The 23839-nt window shown below is 40.9% G+C and overlaps 1 protein-coding gene and 1 pseudogene across 5 annotated transcripts in view; one reads left to right on the forward strand and one right to left on the reverse strand.

Annotated features, from left to right (window-relative positions):
• Positions 1-15868, reverse strand: part of LOC107000844 (interferon-induced transmembrane protein 3 pseudogene) — a 79036-nt pseudogene extending 63168 nt beyond the window's left edge. Inside the window, exon 1 of the transcript XR_013400671.1 lies at positions 15740-15868. The product of XR_013400671.1 is annotated as an interferon-induced transmembrane protein 3 pseudogene (transcript). The remainder of the gene's footprint in view (positions 1-15739) is intronic.
• Positions 15642-23839, forward strand: part of PCED1B (PC-esterase domain containing 1B) — a 28123-nt gene continuing 19925 nt past the window's right edge. The window contains exons 1-4 of one of the 4 annotated variants that reach the window (XM_077952576.1): positions 15642-15992; positions 17006-17283; positions 18798-18854; positions 22589-23048. The gene's annotated coding sequence lies outside the window, so the exon portion shown is untranslated. 4 annotated transcript variants of the gene reach the window in all.

Here is a 23839-nt window from a genome sequence, read left to right on the forward strand (position 1 = left end):
GGCCCCAGTTTTGATAACTGCAGATTGTTGTTATTTTAAAGCCATTTCATTGCTCAGTCTTGCTGGGACTGGGGCCCTGCCTTGCTCTTGCCCTCACTAAGCTGCATTCTGGTTTCCTGCCTGCCTCCCTTGATTTTGAATAAATATCACATGCTCTTGCTGTGCTTTTGCTGTGCTCTGCCACCTAGAGGGCCCTTGGTCATACTGTGTTGAGACCTCCCTGCAGGACTGGCTGCTTGCCCTTTGCAGCCAGCATTTTTCAGATAACTTCCCTCCATGCTCCCGAAACACATCTGTCTCCCCACTGCCTGCCTCCTCTCAGGGATAGGTTTTTTTTGTTTTTTTTTTTAGATGAAGTCTCACTCTGTCGCCCAGGCTGGGGTACAGTGGCATAATCTCAGCTCACTGCAACCTCTACCTGCTGGGTTCAAGCGATTCTCCTGCCTCGGCCTCCTGAGTAGCTGGGATTACAGGTGTGTGGCACCACGCCCAGCTAATTCACCATGTTGGTCAGGCTGGTCTTGAACTCCTGACCTCATGATCCGCCCGCCTAGGACTTCCAAAGTGCTGGGATTACAGGTGTGAGTCACTGTGCCTGGCTGGGATGGGTCTCTTTACAGGTACTGAAACTAATTTAGAACCATAAATGTCCCTTTGATAGCTACTTATTGCAAACACAAGAGAAATTTCCTTAGTTTAAAGAAAATCGGTCATTTTTGGCAAACTACTTAGACTTTCAACAATGAAGCTTCTCAGAATATTGAGGTCTCCTGCTCTTCTGGGAACTGTGGGAGAAAGTACTCCAGTTAATATTCTCGGACGACCTGCCAAGAAGAAAGGTCACACCAGTAGGAGTTCCATGTGCTATTTAAAGAACAGACCTTAGATGGGAGAAGCAGCAATATGTGGCCAGGGTTTTAATGAGGAATAGAAAGGTACCATGTGGCTAAATTAGATAGTAAATGAAATTGTTGTGTTCAGAAACAACACTGGCCACTTATCCTGTTTCATAATTCCTCTGCTTTAAGGTTATTATCTTCATTTTGAGTATTGTGAATTATTTATTAGTATTATATATTTAACTTGTTAAATGAAGAAATGTGTTCTTGTATGAGAGGGGGGAAGTAAAGCCTGTTTTAGTCTTTTGGAATTCATCTTCAGAAATATTTCTAAAAGTAGGCCAGCCGTGGTGGCTCACGCCTGTAATCCCAGCATTTGGGAGGCTGAGGCGGGTGGGTCATGAGGTCAGGAGTTCGAGACCAGCCTTACCAGCAAGGTGAAATCCCGTCTCTACTAAAAATACAAAAATCAGCCGGATGTGGTGGTGCGCACCTGTAGTCCCAGCTACTCCAGAGGCTGAGATAGGAGAATCGCTTGAACCCAGAAGACAAAGGCTGCAGTGAGCTGAGATCGTGCCACTGTACTCCAGCCTGGGCAATGCAGCAAGACTCCATCTCAAAAAAAAAAGAAAAGAAGAAATATTTCTAGAAGTGACAGCTATGTCTCGAGGGAGAAAATGAGGATCATGAGAAAATGAAACAGTTTTTCTCCGTATTAATTATGTGTACAATCCAAATCCATCTAATACTTGGTGACTATAAATTTATTCATTTTCCCTCTACCCACCCTCCTTCCTCTGATTATCTTTCTAAATTCACTTACAGGCAGCAACTACCCAAAAAAACCCCACCATAGTAGAGTAGAGGAGTGATGGGTAATGTGTTAAGGAAGGTATAGTCCCTGTAAGTAACATGCTGCAGTAAGGGCCAGAAACAAGAAGATTGCTCACAACAGCCCCAGTAGAGTTTAATATCAGATATTGAGGTGAGTCAGGAAGATCTAAGAAAATCAAACCTGAGTCTACCAGAGTTGTCTGTTCCCACTTTTTCATTCTTCATTTCCTCATCCTCTATTCACTTTTTATGTATAGTTAAATATTCATTATTCATTTTATTATGCCCATGCAGATAGCAGTCAGAACTTAATGTTACAGTATACTGGTTATGGTTATGTTTTATTAACCATTTGCTTTTTTCTTGAACTTAATAATTGCATTTTTAAAAAACTGCTTAGTTTTCTGGTCTCTATTACAGTTCTTCCCACACCTTCCAATATTCTATTAGCCGAATTTTCCAAAGATTAGTCAAACCAGGTGATGTATTAATTTCAGTTCCAAAATAAATGAATTCCTTTAACTTTGCAAAGACTATTACATATAACACTGTGTTACGAAATTTGAATATATAGACATTTTTAAAGTAGAGTGTTTATGTGTGTAACTTTTTAAAAATATGTAACCATAAAAAAGTAGGTAAATAATATCATTTTCAACTTAGAGTGCTTTTCTAGGAGGCAGTAGAACTTTGTAGTTAAGTGTCTGGCATTAGAGCAACTAGCTTCAAATCCCAGCCTTGCCACTTACTAGATGTGCCTACCAGAAACAAGATACTCAACCTATTTGCGCCTCAGTTTTCTGATCCATAAAATGGAGATAATAGTACCTAACTCAAGGATCGTTCAAGCTGAACTTATATAATACATATAAATCACTATGTTGCCTGACATACAGTAAATGCTCAGTAAATGTTAGGTATTATTTAGCACAGTAGCAAAGGAAGAAACAATTTAAAAACACTGAAAAACTTCATCTAAAATTTATATATGGGCCGGGCGCCGTGGCTCACGCCTGTAATCCCAGCACTTTGGGAGACTGAGGCAGGTGGATCTCCTGAGGCCAGGAGTTCGGCCTGGCCAACATGGTGAAACCCCGTCTGTACTAAAATTGCAAAAATTAGCTGGGCGTAGTGGCAGGCACCTGTAATCCCAGCTACTCGGGAGTCTGAGGTAGGGCAATTGCTTGAACCCAGGAGACAGAGGTTGCAGTAAGCCGAGATCACGCCTCTGCACTCCAGCCTGGGCAACAGAGCAAGACTCCATCTCAAAAATAAATAAATAAATAAGTTTATATATGAAAAAATATGAACATAAAATTAACAGAAAAATAATAAGCTGAAATTAAAACATTTGCAGCATGGATGGCAGGCCAAAATGTTAATACACTTAATTATGTAATACTCTTTAGATAAAATAGAAAAGTAGGCAAAGTACACAAATTGACAGTTTATTAAAAAAAAAAAAAAAAAAAAAAAACAGATGATAGACCAGTGTGGCCAATATGGTGAAACCCCATCTCTACTAAAAATACAAAAATTAGCCGGACATGGTGGCAGGCACCTGTAATCCTAGCTACTCAGGAAGCTGAAGCAGGAGAATCACCTGAACTTGGGAGGCAGAGGATGCAGTGAGCCGAGGTTGCACCACTGCACTCCAGCCTGGGTAACAGAGTAAGACTCTGTCTCAAAAAAAAAAAAGAAAGAAAATAAAAAAAGATATAAAAACATATCTGCCCTCACTTGTAAAAAAAAAAAAAAAAAGCATATTAAAATACAATGATAGCCAGGTACAGTGGCTCACGCTTGTAATCCCAACACTTTGGGAGGCCGAGGCAGGTGGATCACCTGAGGTCAGGAGTTTGAGACCAGCCTGCCAACATGGTGAAACCCCATCTCTACTAAAAATACAAAAAATTAGCTGAGCATTGTGGTGGACGCCTGTAATCCCAGCTACTCGGGAGGCTACGGCAGGAGGATCGCTTAAACCCAAAAGGTAGAGGTTGTAGTGAGTCGAGATCACACCATTGCACTCCAGCCTGGGCAACAAGAGTGAAACTCCGTCTCAAAAAAGTAAATAAATAAATAAATAATAAAATAAAATACAATGACGTACAAAAAAAGGGAAAAGATGTAAATTACTAATATCAAATGAAAAAGGGGCCATTGTTACTGATCCATGGACATTAAAAGAATATTAAAGGAATATTAGTCACAACTCTATGCCCACAAATATGATCATTTATATGAAAATAGAACATTTTCTAGAAGGACACAGTCTACTGAAACCCACACAAAGAGAAACAGATAATCTGAATTAGCCAAAATATATTAAAGAAATTTAACTGATAATTAATAACCATCTAAAACAGAAAGTACAAGGCCCAGATGGGTTCACTGGCTAATTCTACTGAATATTTAAGGCAGAAATGATACCAATTCTCTACTATTTCTTCCAGAAAATAGAAGTGAAGGAAACACTTAACTCATTCTATGAGGCTAGCATTAATCCTATACCAAAACCAGACAAAGACATTAAAAGAAAGGAAAACTACAGACTCATATCTTTCACAATCATAAATCCAGAAATTCTCAACAAAATGTTAGCAAATGAAATCTGACAATGTATAAGAATTATGCACCACTACCAAATGTATTTTATTCCAGGTATACAGAGTGGTTCAATTGATTAGAAAATCAATTAATGTAATTTATTATACCAATAGGCTAAGGAAGAAAAATTTATATGCTCATATCAACAGATGCAGAAAAGCACTTGACAAAATCCAGCACTCATTCATAGTTTAGAGAAAAAAAACTCTAAACAAACTAGGAGCAGAGGGAAACTGGATCTCAACTTCATAAAGGATAACTGCAAACTAACTATACCTAACATCATGCTTAATGTTAGGAAACTAGATTCTTTCTCCCTATGATCAAAAACAAGGCAAGGGTGTCCCCTCCCTCTCACTACTTCTATTCAGCATTGTACTGGAAGTCCTAACTAATGCAATAAGACCAAAAAACAAACAAACAAACAGACAAAAAGCAAGGTAAACAGATTGAGAAGGAAGAAAGAAATAAAACTTTGTTCACAGATGATGTGATTATGTAGAAAATCCCAAAGAAGCCAGGCGCAGTGGCTCACGCCTGTAATTCCAGCACTTTGGGAGGCCGAGCTAGGCGGATCACCTGAGGTCAGGAGTTTGAGACCAGCCCGGGGAACAACATGGTGAAACCCTGTCTCTGCTAAAAATACAAAAAATTAGCCAGACATGGTGGTGCATGCCTGTAATCCCAGCTACTCGGGAGACCGAGACAGCATAATCTCTTGAACCCAAGGGGCAGAGGTTGCAGTGAGTTGAGATTGTGCCATTGCACTCCAGCCTGGGCAACAAGAGCTAAACTCCATCTCAAAAAAAAGAAAAGGAAAAGAAAAAAGAAAAGAAAAGAAAGGAAAAGAAAAGAAAAGAAAAGAAAAAGAAGGAAAATCCCAAAGAATCAACAACAGCAAAAAACCATCCTGAAACTATTATAGTAAGTAATTATAGCAAGATCACGTAACACAAAGTTAGTATACAAATGTAATTGCTTTCCTATATATAAGCAGTGAACAACTGGAATTTGAAATCAAAAATAGACCATTCATATTTGCACCAAAAAATTACTTAGGTATAAATCTTGGGACCTATATAAGGAAAACTACAAAACTGTGAGGAAAGAAATCAAATCACTAAATAAATGAAGAGCTATTTTCATGCTCATGGATAGGAAGACTCAAATTCCTCATGCTACCAGTTCTTCCTGATAACTTGATCTATAGATTCAACACAATCCACATTCAAATATCAGAGAGTTATTTTATGAATATTAATAATTTTATTCTAAAGTTTATAAGAAAATGCAAAAGACCCAGAATAGCCAACATAATATTGTAAAAGAACAGAGGTGAAAGACTGACGCTATCTGGCATCAAGCGTTACTATAAAGCTATAATGATCAAGACAGTGTGGCATTTGTGAAGGAAAAGACAAATAAAACAATAAACCTATATAAATACAGTCAATTGATCTTTGACAAAGGAGCAAAGGCAATTCAATAGAGAAAGACTAATCTTTTCAACAAATGGTTCTAGAACAACAGGACATCCACATGCAAAATAAGAAAAAAAATTAATCTAACATAGACTTTGCACCTTTCACAAAAATTAACTCAAAGTGGATTATAGACTTAAACGTAAAATATAAAACTACAAAACTCCTAAAAGATAACAGGAGAAACTCTAGATGACCTGTGTTTAGTTGCGAATTTGGAGATTCAACACCAAAAGCACAATCCATGAAAGAAAAATTGATAAGTGAGGCTTCAATAAAACTAAGAATTTCAGCTTGGCAAAAGATACTGTTAAGCAAATAAAAGGGCAAGCCACAGACAGGGAGAAAATATTTGCAAATACATCTGATTAAGAAGTATTATCCAAAATATCAGCCTGGGCAACATGGTGAAACTGCATCACTACAATACAAAAAAATATGAAAATTAGCCAGGCATGGTGGCACAAGCCTGTAGTCCCAGCTACTCAGAAGGCTGAGGTGGGAGGATGACTTGAGCCCTAGAAGGTTGCAGTAAGCCAAGTTCACACCACTGCACTCCAGCCTGGGCTATAGAGACAGATCTTGCCTCAAAAAAAAAAAAAAAAAAAGTTCTATCCAAAATATGTAAAGTGTTAATATTCAACAATATGAAAGCAAACAACCCAAGTAAAAAAAATGGACAAAAGACCTGAATAGACACCTCACCAAAAGACAGACGGATGGCAAATAAGCACATGAAAAAATACTCAATATCATATGTCATTAGGGAATTACAAACTAAAACAATGAGGTACTATTACACCCCTATTAGAATGGTTAGAAAATCAGAACACTGACACCACCAAATACTGGTGAGGATGTGGAGCAACAAGAACTCTCATTTGTTGCTGGTAGGAATGAAAAACGCCACAGCCACTTCAAAAGACAGATTGGCAGCTTCTTACAACATTAAACTTAGTCTTAACATAGAATCCAGCAATAGTACTCCCATTTACCCAAGTGAGTTGGCGTTTATCCAAATGAGCTAAAGACTTAACGACCACCCCAAATCCTGCATTTGAATATTTGTAGCAGCTCTATCATAATTTCCGAAACTTGGCAGCAAATGCCCTCACCAAATGCCTTGCTGATATTAGTGCAGTGTGCTTACAGAATTCCACTGCTTTGCTGGACCAGTAACGCTAGGCCATGTCAGTTCAGATCACTGCAGAGTAAGTGGAAAAAATAATAATGAGACTTAAATAATAACAGACATATGCAATGTGGATTAAAAGACACAGTTGTTCATTTAAATTCTATTTCCCCAGTGTTCTAAAAAACAATATAGATGTTTGTTTGAAGTTATTTGAAAGGCTTTTAAAAAGTTTCAGATAGTATGGTTATTGACACTACCCAGCAGTATTTTATTGTTATTCCTTAATAAAGGAAGAATTTTTTTTTCTTTTTTTCTTTTTTTTTTAAGACAAGGTCTCACTGTATCATTCAGGCTGGAATGCAGTGGTGCAATCTTGGCTCGCTGCAGCCTCAACCTCCCAGGGTTAGGTGATCCTAGCACCTCAGCCTCCTGAGTAGCTGAGACTACAGGTGTGCGCAACCACACAGAGCTAATTTTTTGTATTTTTGTAGAGATGGGGGTCTCACCATGTTGCCCAGGCTGGTCTTGAACTTCTGAGCTCAAGTGATCTGCCCGCCTTGGCCTCCCAAAGTGCTGTAATTACAGGTGTGAGCCAACGTACCAGGCCTGGAAGCAAATATTTTTAAGTCTGTCTTTGAGGAGTCGTGTGTGTAAACCTGAGCATCTATCTGAAAACAGGCCACTAAGCTCTGCCCAATTACGAAGAAATATTTAAAGCCATTTAGGTCAAGTACCACATTAGTTAGTACATTGATGTTACAAATATACAATTATCTATATTCATTGTAAGCACCACAAATAAAATATAAATATCACCTAGAGAATACTTATGAAGCATTCAGGCTTTGAGAACCTGATTCTAATGTGCTACTAAGATAATGAGAATTCATTAAGAGCTCTTTGCACATAACAGAAGGGTTAATATTTGCCACGACAGGGAGTTGATACTCAGTAGAACATTCTAAGCTTCCATTCCTGGATTGGTTAAAAGTCTGGAAAATTATGTCAAAATTTGCCCATCAGGAGATGATACTGCATTGCAGAAACACATGAACTTCCAGGTTATGCCAGACTGGATGTTGCCTGGGAAACCATTACTGGTTTTTGCTACAGCTAGAAGAGAAAGTCTGTTCCTAAGGCGAAGATAGTTTCAGAACTTTCTGTCTCTAGTTCTTCCATAGCTTCTGCAGTCCTCACTGCTCACATGTCTTCTACACACAGCCCCAGGTTGATCTGATTCTGTGTGGTCCCTGATTCCCAGATATTTGCCTGAATTTGACTCCTTCAGGTCTAGACATAAGTAAAAAAAAAAAAGGAAAAAAGAAAAAAATTGCAAAGCTGCAAAACTGTTTGGTTTTACCTATGCAGTACCTTTTTATTTGAGGAAATGTTTAAAAATCGGGATACAGCTCATATATATATATATATATATATATATATGTATGTATATGTGCATATATATACTTTTTTTTTTTTTTTTTTGAGACTGAGTCTCGCTCTGTCACCCAGGCTGGAGTGCAGTGGTGCGATCTCACCTCACTGCAACCTCCACCTCCCAAGTTCAAGCAATTCTCCTGCCTCAGCCTCCTGAATAGCTGGGATTATAGGCACCTGCCATCATGCCTGACTTATTTTTTAGTAGAGACGGGGTTTCACCATGTTGGCCAGGCTGGTCTTGAACTCCTGACCTTGTGATCCGCCTGCCTTGGCCTCCCAAAGTGCTGAGATTACAGGTGTGAACCACCGCGCCTGACCAAACATATATATTCACAGTTTTTTTATTTTTGAAAAATTGGAATTTTGGCAATTTAAAGCCATATTCCCTCATGAAGTAATCTGCTAGAGCAGAGTGACCACTGTGCTCTTAAATGATACATGTGGTCTCCAGTTTGCCACAATCCTCACTAATCCCAATTGTTCCCAACACTGAGGCTATTAATTTTCATTTACCACCATACTTTCACCTCTGTATATTCTTTGTGATAAAGAAGTACTTCTCTTTTCTTTCTTTCTTTTCTTTTTTTTTTTTTTCTGAGGCAGAGTCCAGCTCTGTTGCCCAGGCTGGAGTGAAGTGGCATGATCTCGGCTCACTGCAATCTCTGTCTCTCGGATTCAAAAGATTCTCCTGCCTCAGCCCCCCGAGTAACTAGGACTACAGGCACCAGCCACCACGTCCTGCTAATTTTTGTATTTTTAGTAGAGATGGAGTTTCACCATGCTGGCCAGGCTGGTCTCAAACTCCTGACCTCAGATGATCCATCTGCCTCGGCCTCCCAAAGTGCTGGGATTACAGGCATGAGCCACCGTGCCCAGTCTTCTCTTTTCTTTTTTTAATTTTTAAAAATTTTTTATTTCCAACTTTTAAGTCAGGGGTACATATGCAGGATGTGCAGTTTCGTTGCATAGGTAAACATGTGCCATTGTCATTTGCTGCACAGATCATCCCATCACCCAGGTATTAAGCCCAGCATCCACTAGCAATTCTTCCTAATACTCTCCATCCTCCCACCTTTCACCCTCCGACAGGCCCCAGTGTGTGTTGTTCCCTACCCTTGGTATCCATGGGTTCTTAACATTTAGCTCCCACTTATAAGTGAGAACATGCAATATTTGGTTTTCTGTTCCTGCATTAGTTTGCTAAGAATAATGGCCTCCAACTCCATCTCTGTCCTTGCAAAAGACATGATCTCATTCCTTTTTATGGCTGCATAGTATTCCACAGTGGATATGTACCATATTTTCTTTATCCAGTCTATTACTGATGGGCATTTAGGTGGATTTCATTTATTTGCTATTGTTAATAGTGCTGCAATGAACATACATATGCATGTGTCTTTATAATAGAATGATTTATATTCCTTTGAGTATATACCCAGTAATGGGATTGCTGGGTCTAATGGTATTTCTGCCTCTAGTTCTTTGAGGAATCGCCACACTGTCTTCCACAATGGTTGAACTAATTTATACTCCCACCAACAGTGTAAAAGCATTTCTTTTTCCCCACAACCTCACCAGTATCTGTTGTTTTTTGACTTTTTAAAAGTAGCCTCCGCCTCCCAGGCTCAAACGATCCTCCACCACAGCCTCCCAAGTAGCTGAGACTACAGGCATGTGCCACCATGCCTGGCTAATTTTTGTATTCTTAGTAGAGACAGGGTTTAGCCATGTTGGTCAAGCTGGTCTAGAACTCCTGACCTTTAAATGATCTGCCTGCTTCAGCCTCCCAAAGTGCTGGAATTACAAGTGTGAGCCACCATGCCCAGACCCCATATGAATTTTAAATTTTTTTTTTCTAATTCTATGAAGAATGTCAATGGTAGTTTAATGGGAATAGCATTGAATCTATAAATTGCTTTGGGCAGTATGGTCATTTTCATGATATTGATTCTTCCTATCCATGAGCATGGAATGCTTTTCCATTTGTTTGTGTCCTCTCTAATTTCTTTGAGCAGTGGTTTATAGTTCTTCTTGAAGAGGTCCTTCACTTCCTGATACTCTTCCATGTTTAATATGCAAAGTGAATCTATGTACAAAGAACAAACACTGCTCATTTACTCATTTATATCTCATGTCTGGTCCCTACAGCCATTTAACTTTGCAACTCCTGGTCTCACTCACAGACCTCTGGGTGTTCTTGAAGTGTGTATTATGCTGTTAATTTACTCCCAGGGCTACCTTGTGCCTTGTTTCCTTAATCCTCCACTCCCTACAGACCAGGGGAGACAGGTCATGCATCTAAAAGTAAAGGTTCCAGGTGGCTCTTAATTACTCCTCTGAATTTGCCTTATTGTCTACAGATGGGCCATAACATTTCTTTCTAATTTAGCAATGAATACTATATACTCAGTGACTCTTAGTATAAGAGAATCTGTATACTCTAGTTCAGTTACCTCCATAATCATTTAATTTTCCTCGTAATTGAGGTTATATGTAAATACTGTAACCATAAACTAATTTAGCCACTAGTGTAATCACCTAACAGGTTCTCCTTGCCCACTGCCTAGACAGAAGCAGTTTATTAAGACAGGGGAATTGCAACAGAGAAAGTGTAATTCATGCAGAGCCACAGTATGGGAGACTGAAGTTTTATTATTATTCAAATCAGCCTCTCCAGAGTTCAGGGATCAGAGATTTTAAGGATAATTTGATGGGTAGGGGGTTGGAAAGTGGGGAGCGCTGATGGATCAGTTCAGAGATGAAATCATGAAAAGTCTAAGCTGTCCTCTTGCACTGAATCAGTTCCTGGATGGAGGCCACAAGATCAGATGAGCCAGTTTATGGATCTGGGTGGTGCCAGCTGATCCATGGAGTACAGGGTCTACAAAATACTTCAAGCACTGATCTTAGGTTTTATTATAGTGATGTTATCCCCAGGAGCAATTTGGAAAGATTCAGAATCCTGCAGCCTCCAGCTGCATGACTCCTAAACCATAATTTATAATCTGGTAGCTAATGTGGTGGTCCTGCAAAGGCAGTCTAGTATTCAGGTAGGAAGGTGGTTTGTTTTGGCAAAGCGCTGTTATCGTCTTTGTTTCAAAGTTATACTATAAACTAAGTTCCTCCCAAAGTTAGTTTAGCCTATACCCAGGAATGGTGTAACAACTTGGAAATTAGAAGCAAGGTGGAGTCAGTTAGGTCAGATTTCTTTCACTGACATAATTTTCTTTTTTTTTTTTTTTTTTTTTTTTTTTTTTTTTTTTTTTTTTTTTGAGACGGAGTCTCGCTCTGTCGCCCAGCCCAGGCTGGAGTGCAGTGGCGCGATCTCGGCTCACTGCAAGCTCCGCCTCCCGGGTTCACGCCATTCTCCTGCCTCAGCCTCCCGAGTAGCTGGGACTACAGGCGCCCACAACCGCGCCCGGCTAATTTTTTGTATTTTTAGTAGAGACGAGGTTTCACTGTGGTCTCGATCTCCTGACCTTGTGATCCGCCCGCCTCGGCCTCCCAAAGTGCTGGGATTACAGGCGTGAGCCACCGCGCCCGGCCCAGACATAATTTTCTTAGTTGTAATTTTTGCAAAGGCAGTTTCAATAGTTTTTTATGAATAGGAGGAAAGAAATAAAGAGAGGGAAGGAGGGAGAAGAGGACAGAGGAAAAGAGGGAGAGAGAGAGAGGAAGGAAGGAAGGAAAAAGAAGGGTCAATAACCATATGACCGCCTAAGGGGTTCACCTTGCCCACTACCTAGACAGAGCCAATTCACCAAAGTAAGGGAATTAGAATAGAGAAAGAGTAATTCACGAAGAGCCAACTGTGTGGGAGACCAGAGTTTTATTATTACGAAAATCAGTCTCCCCCAGCATTTGGAGAGCAGAGTTTTTAAGGACAATTTGGTGGGTCGGAGGAAGCCGGTGAGCTAGGAGTGCTGATTGGTTAGGGATGAAATCAGAAGGAGTCAAAGCTGTCTTCTTGTGCTGAGTCAGTTCCTGGGTGCAGGGCACAAGATCAGATGAACCAGTTTACCGAACTGGATGGCGTCAGCTGATCCATCACATGCAGGGTCTGCAAAATATCTCAAGCATTGATCGTAGGAGCAGTTTAGGGAGGGTCAGAATCTTGGAGCCTCCAGCTGCATGACTCCTATCCATAACTTCTAATCTGTGGTTCATGTTAATCCTACGAAGGCCATCTAGTCCCCAGACAAGAAGGAGGTCTGCTTTGGGAAAGGGCTGTTATCATCTTTGTTTTAAACTATAAACTAAATTTCTCCCAAAGTTAGTTCAGCCTACACCCAGGAATGAACAAGGACAGCTTGGAGGTTAGAGGCAAGATAGCGTTGGTTAAGTTAGATCTCTCACTGTCTCCATCATAATTTTGCAAGGGCAGTTTCAACCGTAGTCAGCACTCAATAAGTACTAACCATAATATTGTCAATGATTGGTATCAGGCTTAGTGTGTTTTGCTCCACCTCCTGCCTCCTTGGTAATTCCTCAGCCTGCTGGGGACAAGGCAAAAGTTCACTTCCATTTTTTTCAGTCTCTCTTTATATGAATTGATCATTTTTTAAATCCTAGATTTTCTTTGGGGGACTGAGGCAGGAAGATCACTTGAGACCAGCCTCGTCAATATAGCGAAACCCCATCTCTACATTCCCTTGCCCCTGAAAAAAAAAAAAAAAAAAATCCAAGGTTTTTTTAAGGACCTTGTATGTTAAAAAGGAAAGTGAGGAAATAGACCTGACAGTACTTACAGACACTACCCTGTTTCTACCTTCCACTCTGTGCTCTCAAATCCCAACACCACCAACATAAATAAATGGTGATTAGATAGTTTAGCCAGCATTTGCTCTTGCCTTAGGTTAAGGCTATTCAAATGGCCAGGGACTTTGACATATGCATCCAACTGAAGCTGAACTCAACTTGGCTGGCTCTGCCCAGGTAGAAGGGGCTTTGAATGAGATTTTAGCAAACAATCAGATGTTACCAAAATCTCATTAGGAGAAGAGAATTATCCTGTGGTCTCTAGCTCAGGGCCTTGAGGGAATATCCTTTCAGGACCTAGATGGAACCCCATGGTCAATGCACCAAGAAAATAAAGGGCTTTAGCCTGAAGGTGACAGATGGAGGACTAAATTACTTTAAATGTTTGTCCAAAATATGTAAAACAAATTGCTAGGATAATATCAGTGTTGGTTTGACTAGCCTGTTGGATTGGTTGAGATGAAGTGAGGAGCTGGCAGCTGGGCTCATCTGGTAGCACAGATAAGAACCTAATTAGCTCTATGAAAGAGAAAGCCCTGTGCCACCTCCCCTGAGCTGTCTGAGGCCCAGGGGCACACCTTCCAGCTACCTGAGGCTGCTGCCTCCTCCCAGTCCCACTGAGGAAAGGAAGTGCTGTTTCTCTCCTGATAGGACAAGGATGACCCAGCAGATGGGCGTGTGGGCAAGCAGAGCTCTCAACTACCTTTTCTCTTAGCATGGGTGACAGTGTGTATGCCCACTGACGTCCCTTCCTTCCTCTTTGCTTTTGTGGACCAAGCAGGAAGGGGCTTCGATGGGATTTTAGCAAACAATCAGATGTTACCAAAATCTTATTAGGAGAAGAGCATGTAGAGTTACCCTGTGGTCTCTAGCTCAGGGCCTTGAGGGAATATCCTTTCAGGACCTATTGTCATGGAAGGAAATGACAATAAGGAAATCTTCCTTACACAAATATGTAAGTATGCATTCCTCTTCGTCAGATACAATCACAACTTGAAGAACTTGCACCAGCCTTGTGATCTGGGTCTTGGCCCCTAAGACCTGACTAGAATCAATTATTCTTAAGACACCTGCTGAGAGAACTTATTCAGATAAAACATTTCAGGGCTTTTTTGATTTAAAGCTTTTCTATTTAAAGAATAACAAGCTCCTTCTCTAGTTTTCTTTAACAAACTAGGCATATGACAGGCAAAGGATACAGATTTTTCATAGCTTACTTCCTCCTGAAATTTAAATCTGGTTAATCAAGCTCTGTGAATGACAGTTTCTCCTTTGAACTTTGTGGGCTAACACAGCTCTCTGAACACCCATAGTTTGTTCGGTTTTTTTTTTTTTTCTCTCTCTCTCTTTTTTTCCTGAGCAGTGTAAACAATTGTAAAGCTTTAAATAAATGAGCTATAAGAAATTTTCCCAGGGTCTTCATTCTGTGATTCCACCAGGTGTCAAGGTCTCTGAAGCAGCTGCCTTAGACACATGCCTGAACTCAAAGCAGCCATACTGTTAAGGGACAGACTTGGTGCTGGGGGATAAACTTAGTGATTTCGGTTTTTGTTTGTTCGTTTGTTTTGAGACAGGGTCTCCTCTCCCACGCTGGAGTGCAGTGGCACAATCATAGCTCACTGCAGACTTGACTTCCTGGGCTCAGGTGATCCTCCCACCTCAGCCTCCTGAGTAGGTAAGTATAGCACACACCACCACCCTCGGCTACTTTTTTATTTTTACTTTATTTTTTTGAGACGGAGTCTCACTCTGTCACCCGGGCTGGAGTGCAGTATCACGATCTCGGCTCACAGCAACCTCCACCTCCCAGGTTCAATCGATTCTCCTGCCTCAGCCTCCCGAGTAACTGGGACTACAGGCATGCACCACCACACTTGGCTAATTTCTGTATTTTTAGTAGAGACAGGGTTTCTCCATATTAGCCAGGTTGGTCTGGAACTCCTGACCTCAGGTGATGCACCCCCCCTCAGCCTCCCAAAGTACTGGGATTATAAGCATGAGTCACCCTGCCCAGCCTATTTTTATTTTTGTATAGACGGGGTCTCGCTATGTTGCCTAGACTGGTTTCAAACTCCTGGGCTCAAGCAATCCTTCCACCTTGGGCCCCTAAACTGCTGGGTTTACAGGCGTGAGCCACCCGGTGGAACCCAGCTTGCTGGCTGTTTTGATTTGACTTGTAGGGAACAAAGCCTGACACTGGCCGGGTGCAGTGGTTCATGGCTGTAATCCCAACATTTTGAGAGGCTGAGGCAGGCAGATTGCTTAAGCCCAGGAGTTCGAGACCAGCCTCGCCTGGTCAACATAGTGAGACCCTGTCTCTACCAAAAATAACAACAACAACAAAAACAAATGCCCTCCTTGACTTTGTCACAGTGTTTTCATTTTCATTTACATCACCCTTCTCTATGTGACACTGTGGGTGTGGCATCTGTGCTGCTCAGGACACAGTGAGGTGTCTGGTGTCAGGGTGAGCAAAGACCAGGGCAGGCAGAGAGACCTCAGATTCTGGCTTCACTGCTTAGTGTCAGCTGATTGGCTTGAGGCAGAACCAGCCCTCCAGGAAGTCCTTTCCCTTTTCTGGTATTCCTCACAGAGACAGTAAGAGCTACCCCGCAGGGTGGTTTTAAAGGTAACAACAGGCTCACCTGTAATCCCAAAGGCGGAAGGAACACCTGAGGAACACCTGAGACCAGCCTGGCCAACGTAGAAAAACCCCTCCTCCACTAAAAATATAAAAATTACTGGGGCGTGGTGGCACATCCCTGTAATCCCGGCTACTCGGGAGGCTGAGGCAGGAGAATCACTTGAACCCGGGAGGTGGAGGTTACAGTGAGCCAAGATCATGCCATCGCACTCCAGCCTGCACAACAGAGAAAGACTTCGTCTCAAAAAGAAAAGGTAACAATAATGAATAAATGAATATGTGACACCTGGTAAAGTAGGCTCTCAATAAATGGTAGCAATAATGATTATTGTTGATTTTGTAAAAAGAGTTAATACACTTTAAATGCTTGGAATAGTATACTCAGTAGGTGTTCATTGTTATTGAATACTGTTATCAAAGGGAATCCAGATGCCTTATCAATTTGGGATCTTCAGGCTTTTTCCCAGTAATGCTATGGATTTTCTAACGTGTTTGATTAAGGCAGAAAGGCTGGTATCTTCAGAAAAATTTTGACATGATTTAGCAGGTCAAATTCAGCCTATGAAGGGAAGTAAAATTATAAGATCTGCGTCTCAGAAAGAGCAAGACTGTGGTTTACAGAATGGATTGGAGGAAGAAAGGAACATTAGTGGGAAGATAAACTTGGAAGCCACAGCACCACCACAGCAGGATTCTAGATTTGAACTAAAGCAGAGGCTATAGTTAGAGGCTATAGGAAGAGGACTGATCAAAGATTGGCTTTGGAGACAGAAGCTACTCTACTTGTGGCAGATGAAGAGGAAGGAGTCACAGATGATCTTGAGATTTCTGTCTTGGGGCAACCGGGTAGATATTGATTTCATTTTCTGAGAGGAGGAGCAGTTTTGGAAAATAACATGATTCGTTTAGAATTTATTTTAAATTGGAACCTTGCGTAGTCATTTTATTCAACCAGAAACAAAGACATTTCTTTACTCTTAGCTATTTTTGTCATGTATTTTTAAACTATCCCATAATTTAACCAGCATATATCACTAAGAATAAATGCATAGGTAGAAAATAACCACAATCAGTCTTTTGTCATGATACCAAAATATAAAGTGGCTGGGGCCACAGTTATGTAACACTTAGAAATCATGACTAACAAAATAGAATACTGACATATGATTCTAAGATTTACAATTATAGATTAATTAAACTGCACCAGATTCAGATAAATGAAACTAATGTCTGATTCTCCATCTTCATTTATTTAAATGTATTTCAGGCCGGGCTTGGTGGCTCATGCCTGTAATCCCAGCACTCTGAGAGGCCGAGGCAGGCAGATCACCTGAGGTCAGGAGTTCAAGACCAGCCTAGCCAACATGGTGAAACCCTACCTCTACTGAAAATACAAAAATTGACTGGGCGTGGTGGTGCATACCTTTAATCCTAGCTACTTGGGAGACCGAGGCACAAGAATCGCTTGAACCCAGGAGGTGGAGGCTGCAGTGAGCCAAGATCACACCATTGCACTCCAGTCTTTCAACACTCCGTCTGAAAAAAGTAATAATAATAAAAAATAAATAAATAAATGTATTTCAGAGAAGCAACAACAAACTATGTTAAGGAAAAGAGCACCCTAAAAGAAAAAGGAAGAGCAAAAAAAGTAAGCTGTAACAATATTTTTGTAAGTGATAATTGGGAAAAATACTTAAAAGCCTACTATTTTACCAATAAAATAGAATAGTGATATACGATTAATTTATAAAACAAAGGATGCAATGTGGGCCAATCGTATGTACACAGTAAATACTCATCAGAAAAGAATATGACTAGGAGCTACTTTTTATGGTGCTGTTTTCAGTCATTTTCACATTTTCAGTAGAATTTTAAAAGTCCCTTTTCAGTAATAGAGGTGATACTCTAACATAAAGCCATCAATGCACTCCCAACATTGAATTCTAATTATCTGCTTCTGTGTTTTTCCCTCCCTGCACTGCGAGCTACAGGACATAGAGAAGACCATATCCTACTCAACCTCATATCTCAGGTGCTAAGCACTGTGCCTGACCAAGGGAACACTTGATGAATGTTTATCTAATAAAGTAAGAAAGGAAGAATAACACACATCCAAAAATATTAAGTTATTTCCATCTTCCTTGACAAAACAACCTTATGGCCGGGCGCAGTGGCTCACGCCTGTAATCCCAGCACTTTGGGAAGCTGAGGCGTGTGAATCACTTGAGACCAGGAGTTCAAGACCAGCCTGGCCAACATGGTGAACCCCCAACTCTACTTAAAAAAAAAATAAGTAGCCAGGTGTAGTGGCACATGCCTATAATAACAGCTACTCAGGAGGCTGAGGCAGGAGAATTGCTTAAGCCTAGGAGGCAGAGGTTGCAATGAGCCAAGATCGTACCACTGCACTCTAGTGTGGGAGACAGACTGAGACTCTGTCTCAAAAAAAAAAAAAAAAAAAAAAGAACTGAGCATAGTGGCTCAGGTCTGTAATCCCAGCACTTTGGGAGGCTTGAGCCCAGGAGTTCGAAGCCAGCCCGGGCAACACAGCGAAACCCCATCTCTACCAAAAATACAAAAAATTAGCAGGGCGTGGTGGCTCACTCCTGTGGTCCCAGCTACTGGGGGTAGGTGGGGGACTGAGGTGTGAGGATCACTTGAGCCTGGAGGTGGAGGTTGCAGTGAGCTGAGATCACAGCAGTGCACTCCAGCATAGGTGACAGAGAAAGACTCTGTCTCAAAAAAACAAAAAGAAAAAAGGAGAACTGGAATTAGAAAACTAAACTGTGGTTTAAAGGTAAGGGACATTGCTAAATAATGTAAGACCCAATTCTTGTAGGGTATTAAATTATTCTCTGTGAAAGAGCTTACAGCCTTTTCTCTTACAGAGAAAAAAATTCATGAACTATGGCTTTGGAACTATGAGTCCGGTACCCAGGAAGCCTGGTCTTTAGTCCAAGCTCGGTAGTTAACCTGTGTGATTGAGGCAGCTGCTCAATCTCCCCGAGCTTCAACTTGACCTAACGATGATTTCTGTCATCTCCCTTCCACTTGCGCAGTCTCTTCCTGCAGTGATGGTGTCATACCAGCCCACGGAACAGTGCCCATCAAACAAGGTACTTGTCAGTATTTACATTTTTTTCTAGTGGTTAGTCATTTAAAGAACTATTTGGCATTACTAAAGCATGGATGCATGTATACTAATCCCTGGAATAAAATGAGCATTTACTAAGTGCCAAGCAGTCTGCTTAGCACTTTGCATGTTTAAACTTCACAAGTAGAAGTGGGCCAGAGGGGTTGAGTATCTTTCCCAAAGTCACACAGCTTGTGGGTTATTAATTTGGGACTCTGAACTCCAGCTTTTCTGCCTGCAAAGGCCATGTTCTGAACCACTAAGCTACACTGGAACAGAATACAGAACTTGCATAAAACATAAGAATTCTAAGAATTTTGTGGAAACGTTTAAGAAATCCTGACAGAATGGGATCTTTTATAAATTGACATTTCTCATTCCCTCCATCCTGAATAGTGAAATCACTGATTTGGCTCTTCTCAATCTGTAACATCTCAAATCCCAACAACTATTGCCTTGTTCATCAGCACAAAGTTTGCACGTACTTAGTGCAAAATTTAGTTCTGTTACTAAATCGAACTCATGAGGAGTTTTAATCCAGAATCTCAAAGTTCCTAATATGCTATCAGAGAAGATTTTGTACCCTAATGGAAACAAATTATTCATTATTCATATGTGCTTGAAAATACTAAATGTGAGTGCTTGGAAGAGGACTTATCAAAAATATGTGGACTGTTTAAGTCAGACAAGCAAAGCAAAAGCATAGTTTTGTTATTTGCCAAATTTGGCCCATTTGTTTAAGGCAGCCCGGGAATAGATTTAAGCACATACACACACCAGCCAACTGAAATTAATGTATATATGTATGTATTTAATGGGCTGATTTCCGGCCCACTTGTAGGATTCCCAAGAAGATAAGAAAAATAATTGCATTCCTTAAGTTAGAAAATGTGGATAAAACGATAATGGCTTGCATAAAGAAAAGTTTAAATTTCTCTGTGGCTATAACTACTAACGAGCTGCTAATATTAAAGGATATCTGTGTGAAAGCACATTCACAGGGTAAAACATTATATGTGCATAAGTTGTCATTACTGTTTAAGAAAAAGCCAAGTTTGGTGGGTAAAAAAAAAAAAGAGATGGCTCACTGAGCTTTGAAACATGCAATAGGGCCACAATAGCACTAGTAGCCAGAATAGCAATAGTAGCTGTCTACATAGAGCATAATAAGTTCTTGGAAGCCAGAAAATCAGTTGAAAATCTGTTGATCTCAAACAACTTTAAGTTTAAAGAGTATAAGTGGAATTATCATTTGCATTATTATAGCTCCTCTGTTCTCTGGTCTTGGGATGATTACAGAGATTGTTCTTCTATTCTCACAGTGCACAGACCAGCTGAAATCTACAGGACTAGGAAGATTTGCAATTCATTTATAGAATTGCTAGAACTAAATAATGGCAGATTTTCAAAGATATGTAATAGATTACTCTGAATTATAAAATATTAAGGCTATCAGTTGGGTTCTGCCTTGATTGTATTAAATTTCATGGTAATGACTGTACTAAAATTCATGGGGAAATGCAAGATAACATTATTGATGGCCATAGACAAGAGGATGAAAACAATGCACAATGTATGGAATTAATTTTAAGCCACACACTGAGTAGACAGTGATGTAAAGTAAAATGATATTTTTCAAGGAAAGACAATTATGTCACATTATAATCCAGTTTACATAAATAGCATACCATTAAAAATAAACTAAGTCTTCAGAGCATGTAATTCAGGACTGTTTTGAAATCTCTTACTCTTGTTGGTTAGTTATTTTGTACTGTAAGGGAGGGAAAATGGCTTCTTCCATACTTCTAGGTTCTTTGGCTGGGATACAAATTAAATTGACACAAAACAGATTAACAGAAGAAAAAACATTTTTGGCCAGGCTCAGTGGCTCATGCCTGTGATCCCAGCACTTTGGGAAGCTGAGGATCAAGGGAGGATCAAGGGAGGATCACTTGATCCCACGAGTTCAAGACCAGCCTGGGCGACATAATGAGACCAAATCTCAATTAAAAAAAAGAAAAGGAGAAAACATTTTTAATTATATGCACACACACTGGAATCCCACAAAACATGAGACTCAAAGAAAGGCCAGATGATGGAAGCTTATCCTGAGCTACAGGAAGGAATAGGGACTTGGGGCTTGCAGAGAACTAGTGACAAGTTATAGGAGGGTGATGAGAAGAAATGGATGGTGAATAAAGGTTGTCTTGTTATGTAAATGAAAAGTCTCCCAGGTAATAAAAGTTGTCTGAGAGCAGGACTCTTCCTGATACAGATACTTTGACTAATGTAGATTTCTTTTATAAATATAAATTTATTTTACAAAAGGACAGCTTTTCAGAGATACCCCTGTGTCTGCAGTTGCTCAGAATAATCAGCTCGAAATACGCCAAATAACCTATATTTTGGGGTGGCATATTTTTTATTTTTGAGATGGAGTCCTGCTGTCGCCTTGGCTGAGGTACAATGGTGCAATCTCAGCTCACTGCAACCTGCACCTCCTGGGTTGAAGCGATTCTCCTGCCTCAGCCTCCCAAGGAGCTGGGATTACGGGAACCTGGGGGTGGCACATTCTGATCTTCTGTAGTCATGCATTGGGATCTTCTGTAATCATGCATTTTCTCTCTCTTTCTCTCTCTTTTTTTTCTGATTCATTATTTCCTTTTCTTTTTCATCTTGGTATTTGTAGGGAAAGTGATATTCCCCTCCCCGAAATCATATTATTCCAGACAAAAGAAAACAAATGCCTACACTTATCTAATCGATCAGAAGACCACCTCCTCACCCCCGCTTTTTTTTTTTTTAAAGATGGAGTCTTGCTCTTGTCGCCCTGACTGGAGTGCAGCGGGGTGATTTCGGCTCACTGTAACCTCTGCCTCCCGAGTAGCTGGGATTACAGGCACCCGCCACCACGCCCAGCTAATTTTTGTATTTTTAGTAGAGACAATGTTTCACCATGTTGGCCAGCTGGTCTCGAACTCCTCACCTCAGGTGATCCAGCTGCCTCGGCCTCCCAAAGTGCTGGGATTACAAGCGTGAGCCACGGCGCCAGGTGAACAGTCTCCCTTTTAAGCACACTGTCCCCTTGAGTTACCTGCTGGTTTCAAGTGGAACACTAGGGGAGGAAGCAGAAAGTTCTTGTCTTGCTCTGCCACATACTGGATCTAGCTGAGGCCAGGGCTCAGGCCTGTGGTTTCCTGTAGTGTGGACTGGGCTATTTTTCCATCAAGAGGGCAGTGGAGAGATGAAGTGAAAGGATTTAAAAGCGGTTTGTGGCCTGGCGCGGTGGCTTACCCCTATAATCCCAGCACTTTGGGAGGCTGAGGCGGGTGGATCACCTGAGGTCAGGAGTTCACGACAAGACTGGCCAACATGGCAAAACCCCGTCTCTACTAAAAACACAAAAATCAGCCCGGTGTGGTGATGGGTGCCTGTAGTCCCAGCTTCCTGGAGCCTGAAGCAGCATTGCTTGAACCTGGGAGGCAGAGGTTGCAATGAGCCGAGACCACACCACTGCACTGCAGCCTGGGCAACAAGACCGAAACTCCATCTCAAAAAAAATAAATAAATAAAAATAAAAGTGGTTTGTAAACTGTAACACATTGCACAGAAACACAAGATTACTACTACGAAATATTAGTTAGAAAAGTAGAGTTCTTCTTACCATTTCCGTGTTTCTTCTCACTTCCTCCTTTCCTCTTCTGACCACCTCCTCAGCCGTGAACGCACCACACCAGCAAGAACAATAAGAGCCGAGGGTCTGAATTGTTTAATCAAAAGAAGAGTCAAAATAAGCTACACCCAGATTACTGAGAAAAGTGAAATGAAAACAAGCTCAAAAACAAATTCCAGGAAGATGCTGTCTTTGTATTGACTTACCATTTCATGTTTTCATACATGTCAAAGTCTTGAAGCTTCGGTCATTAGTCTTCTGCTTCCAAGAAGTAAATGCTGACTCGTGTCATTTGCCCCAGATGCCACCGGAAATGTCATCTTCTCCCCAGACGCTGGCTTGCAAGCATAGCAGCACCCAAAGGCTAACCTATTTCCCCTATAGCCCAAGCTCAGAGATCTCCCGTCTGGCCACAATGATCTACAGGAGAGGAAGAAAGCTATCTAGGGACGAATCTAGAATCAACTGAGAGAGATGCTTAAACATCACCAGTTACTTTAATGAGTAAGTACTTTTCAGTTTTTCCATTTTATTTGAAACATTAAGTTGGCATTTCTGACCAGCCTTTCTTGAGACTGTCATTTTTGGGGCACTTACTGTAGAGAGGAATCAGTACCCTAGCCTCCTCCAGCCCACCCCATGTAACGCTAAAGAGACAACTGGTGCTTGGCAATAACAAAAAATTAGTGATTGATAAACTAGTAAATTTATTAAAATGGACAGTGAAAGGAAACAACCAATTTAGTCGTGAACTGCAGAAGGGACGTGAGGCATTTGTTGTCTGAAATCTTGTATGTTGTGGTTGACCACAAAGGCTTGGCATCAGTTTTTACTTCCAGCACTGCTTCTTATGAAATGGATGACCTTGGGCAGATTACTCGATCTTTTAGCCTTAATTTTTAAATGTATAAAATGGAGAAAATTAAGAGTATGTAGTCCAGGTGCAGTGGCCCACACCTGTCATCCAAGCACTTTGGAAGGCTAAGGCAGGTGGATTATTTGAGTCTAAGTTCAAGACCAGCCTGGACAATATGATGAAACCCTGTCTCTAAAAAAACCTATAAAAATTAGCCGGGCATGGTGGCACAGGCCTGTAGTCCCAGCTACTAGGGAGGTTGAAGTGGGAGGATTGATTGAGTCTGCAGAGTGGCTGCAGTGAGCTATGATCTCACCACTGAATTCCAACCTGGGCAACAGAGCGAGATGAAAGAAAGAAAGAAAGAAAAGAAAAGAAAGAATTTCTTAGGGTTTGTGTGTGTGTGTGTGTGTGTGTGTGTGTGTGTGTGTGTGTGAGA

This window comes from Macaca mulatta, chromosome 11, assembly GCF_049350105.2.
Source record: "Macaca mulatta isolate MMU2019108-1 chromosome 11, T2T-MMU8v2.0, whole genome shotgun sequence".
In the NCBI taxonomy this organism is placed as follows: Eukaryota; Metazoa; Chordata; class Mammalia; order Primates; family Cercopithecidae; genus Macaca; species Macaca mulatta.